Source organism: Schistocerca gregaria, unplaced genomic scaffold (assembly GCF_023897955.1).
Source record: "Schistocerca gregaria isolate iqSchGreg1 unplaced genomic scaffold, iqSchGreg1.2 ptg000484l, whole genome shotgun sequence".
Classification (NCBI taxonomy): Eukaryota; Metazoa; Arthropoda; class Insecta; order Orthoptera; family Acrididae; genus Schistocerca; species Schistocerca gregaria.
In genome coordinates, this window is record NW_026061893.1 from 1424721 (window position 1) to 1429679 (window position 4959).

The following is a 4959-nucleotide window of genomic DNA, read 5'->3' on the forward strand; positions in this document are numbered from 1 at the left end:
ACATGAACACTTTTCACATACTCCCGTGCAACGCGCCTGCTAGTCCTCCTTTCATTCAGAATCTTAAGTTACTAGCTCAAGTCCAAAGCACCAAAGAAAGGTAAAAAGACAATAATCGATACCTAAAACTTGAATTTTACTACTTCTTACTGGCTATTACATCACCTTAGAAGCTTCATCTGTGTTCTACTATGGTGCTTTTAGTGTCTGCGCATACCGCAGCACCCGACATAGCTTTGCAAACAATAAGTACAACCGTTTCAGAGAGAAGAGCGGCCAATGTGACGATCTGGCTTTCAGTCGATTCGATAACAAATGACGAAAACTGACTGATTTCTTAGGTTTTTACTACATGTGAACACTTTTCACATTCTCCCATGCAACGCGGCTGCTAGTCCACCTTTCATGCACAACCTTAAGGTCGTAGCTCATGTCCCAGGCACCAAAGCCAGCTAAAAAGTCAATAATCGATACCTAAAACTTGAATTGAACTACATCTTACTGGCTATTACATCAACTTAGAAGCTTCATCTGTGTTTTACTATGGTGCTTTTAGTGTCTAAGCATACCGCAGCAAGCGACATAGCTTTGCAGACGATAAGTACAACCGTTTCAGAGAGAAGAGCGGCCTATGTGACTATCTAGCTTAAAGTCGATTCGATAACAAATGACGAAAACGGAAGGATTTCTCAGGTTTTTACTACATATGAACGCTTTTCACATTCTCCCATGAAACTCGGCTGCTAGTCCTCCTTTCATGCACAATTTTAAGGTGATGTCTCATGTCCTAGGCACCAAAGCCAACTAAAAAGTCAATAATCGATACCTAAAACTTGAATTGTACTACTTCCTACTGGCTATTACATCAACTTAGAAGCTTCATCTGTGTTCTAGTATGGTGCTTTTAGTGTCTCCGCATACCACAGCAAGCGACATAGCTTTGCAGACGATAAGTACAAACCGTTTCAGGAATAGAGCGGCCAATGTGACGATCTGGCTTTAAGTCGATTCGATAACAAATGACGAAAACGGACGGATTTCACAGGTGTTTACTACACATGAACACATTTCACATACTCCCGTGCAACGCGTCTGCTAGTCCTCCTTTCATGCAGAATCATAGGGTCTTAGCTCATCTCCAAGGCACCAAACCCAGCTCAAAAATCAATAATCGATACCTAAAACTTGAATTGTACTACTTCTTACTGGCTATTACATCAACTTAGAAGCTTCATCTGTTTTCTACTATGGTGCTTTTAGTTTACCCGAACACCGCAGCATGCGACATAGCTTTGCAGACGATAAGTACAACCGTTTCAGAGAGAAGAGCGCCAATGTGACGATCTGGCTTTAAGTCGATTCGTTAACAAATGACGAAAACTGACGGATTTCTCAGGTTTTTATTACAGATGAACACTTTTCTCATTCTCCCGTGCAACTCGGCTGCTAGTCCTCCTTTCATGCAGAATCTTAAGTTACTAGCTCATGTCCAAGGCGCCAAAGAAGGATCAAAAGTCAATAATCGATACCTAAAATTTGAATTGTACTACATCTTACTGGCTATTACATCAACTTAGAAGCTTCATCTGTTTCTACTATGGTGCTTTTAGTGTCTCCGCACACCGCAGCACGCGACATAGCTTTGCAGACGATAAGTACAACCGTTTCAGAGAGAAGAGCGGTCAATGTGACGATCTGGCTTTAAGTCGATTCGATAACAAATGACGAAAACGGACGGATTTCTCAGGTTTTATTACATATGAACACTATTCACATTCTCCCTTGCAACGCGGCTGCTCCTCCTCCTTTCATGCAAAACCTTAAGACCCTAGCTCATGTCCAAAGCACCAAAGAAGGGTAAAAAGTCAATAATCGATACCTAAAACTTAAATTTTAATACTACTTACTGGCTATTACATCAACTTAGAAGCTTCATCTGTGTTCTACTAGGGTGCTTTTAGTGTCTCCGCATACCGCAGCACGCGACATAGCTTTGCAGACGATAAGTACAACCGTTTCAGAGGGAAGAGCGGCCAATGTGACGATCTGGCTTTAAGTCGATTCGATAACAAATGACGAAAACGGACGGATTTCTCAGGTTTTTACTACAACTGAACACTTTTCACATTCTCCCGTGCAACTCGCCTGCTAGTTCTCATTTCATGCAGAATCTCAAGGTCCTAGCTCATGTCCAAGGCACCAAAGCCAGCTAAAAAGTCAATAATGGATACCTAAAACTTGAATTGTATTACATTTTACTGGCTATTACATCAACTTAGAAGCTTCACCTGTGTTCTACTATGGTGCTTTTAGTGTCTCCGCATTCCGCAGCACGCGACATAACTTTGCAGACGATGAATGTAACCGTTTCTGACAGAAGTGCGGCTAATGTGACGATCGGGCATTAAGTCGATTCAGTGACAATTGACGAAAACAGACGGATTTCTCAGGATTTTACTACATATGAACACTTTTCACAATCTCCCTTTCAACGCGGCAGCTAGTTCTCATTTCATGCAAAATCTTAAGTTCCTAGCTCATTTCCAAGGCACCAAAGAAGGGTAATAAGTCAATAATCGATAACTAAAACTTGAATTGTACTACTTCCTACTGGCTATTACATCAACATAGAAGCTTCATCTGTTTTCTACTATGGTGCTCTTAGTGTCTCCGCATACCGCAGCACGCGACATAACTTTGCGGACGATAAATGTAACCGTTTCTGACAGAAGTGCGGCTAATGTGACGATCTGGCTTTAAGTCGACTCGGTGACAAATGACAAAAAGGGACGGATTTCTCAGGTTTTTACTAGATATGAACACTTTTCACATTCTCCCTTGCAACGCGGCTGCTAGTTCTCATTTCATGCAAAATCTTAAGTTCCTAGCTCATGTCCAAGGCATCAAAGAAGGGCAAAAAGTCAATATTTGATACCTAAAACTTTAATTCTACTCCTTCTTACTGGCTATTACATCACCTTAGATGGTTCATCTGTGTTCTACTATGGTGCCTTTAGAGTCTCCGGCTACCGCAGCACGCGACATAACTTTGCAGACGATGAGTGTAACCGTTTCTGACAGAAGTGCGTCTAATGTGACGATCTGGCTTTAAGTCTATTCGATAACAAATGACGAATACGGACGGATTTCTCAGGTTTTTACAACATATGAACACTTTTCACATTCTCCCGTGCAACGCGGCTGCTAGTCCTCCTTTCATGGAAAACCTTTAGTCCCTAGCTCATGTCCAAGGCGCCAAAGAAGGGTAAAAAGTCAATAATCGATACCTGAAACTTGAAGTGTACTACATCTTACTGGCTATTACAGCAACTTAGAAGCTTCATCTGTGTTCTACTATGGTGCTTTTAGTGTCTCCGCATACCGCAGCACTCGACATAGCTTTGCAGACGATAAGTACAACCGTTTCAGAGAGAAGAGCGCCAATGTGACGATCTGGTTTTACGTCGATTCGATAGCAAATGACGAAAACGAACGGATTTCTCAGGTTTTTACTACATATGAACACTTTTCACATTCTCCCGTGCAACTCGGCTGCTAGTCATCCTTTCATGCAGAATCTTAAGGTCCTAGCTTATGTCCTAGGCACCAAAGCCAGATAAAAAGTCAATAATCGATACCTAAAACTTGAATAGTACTACTTCTTTCTTGCTATTACATCAACTTAGAAGCTTCATCTGTGTTCTACTATGGTGCTTTTAGTGTCTCCGCATGCCGCAGCAAGCGACATAGCTTTGCAAACTATAAGTACAACCGATTCAGAGAGAAGAGCGGCCAATGTGACGATCTGGCTTTAAGTCGATTCGATAACAAATGACGAATGCGGACGGATTTCTCAGGTTTTTACTACATATGAACCCTTTTCACATACTCCCGTGCAACTCGGCTGCTAGTCCTCCTTTCATGCAGAATCTTAAGGTCCTAGCTCATGTCCTAGGCACCAAAGCCAGCTAAGAAGTCAATAATCGATACCTAAAACTTTAATTCAACTACTTCTTACTGGCTATTACATCACCTTAGAAGCTTCTTCTGTGTTCTAATGTGGTGCTTTTAGTGTCTCCGCATACCGCAGCACGCGACATAACTTTGCAGACGATGAATATAACCGTTTCTGACAGAAGTGCGGCTAATGTGACGATCTGGCTTTAAGTCGATTCAGTGACAAATGACGAAAACAGACGGATTTCTCAGGATTTTACTACATATGAACACTTTTCACATTCTCCCTTTCAACGCGGCTGCTAGTTGTCATTTCATGCAAAATCTTAAGTTCCTAGCTCATGTCCAAGGCACCAAAGAAGGGTAAAAAGTCAATAATCGATACCTAAAACTTGAATTCTACTACTTCTTACTAGCTATAACATCAACTTAGATGCTTCATCTGTGTTCTACTATGGTGCTTTTAGTGTCTCCGAATACCGCAGCACGCGTCATAGCTTTGCAGACGATAAATGTAACAGTTTTAGAGAGAAGAGCGGCCAATGTGACGATCTGAGTTTAATTCGATTCGATAACAAATTACGAAAACGGACGGATTTCTCAGGTTTTTACAACATATGAACACTTTTGACATTCTCCCGTGCAACGAGGTTGCTAGTCCTCCTTTCATGCAAAACCTTAACTTCCTAGCTCATGTCCAAGGCCCCAAAGCCAGCTAAAAAGACAATAATCGATACCTAAAACTTGAATTGTACTACTTCTTACTGGCTATTACTTCAACTTAGAAGCTTCATCTGTGTTCTACTATGGTGCTTTTAGTGTCTCCGCATACCGCAGCACGCGACATAAGTTTGCAGACGATAAATGTAAAAGATTCAGACAGAAGAGCGGCCAATCTGACGATCTGGCTTTAAGTCGATTCGATAAGAAATGACGAAAGCGGACGGATTTCTCAGGTTTTTACTACATATGAACACTTTTATCATCCTCCCATGCAACGCG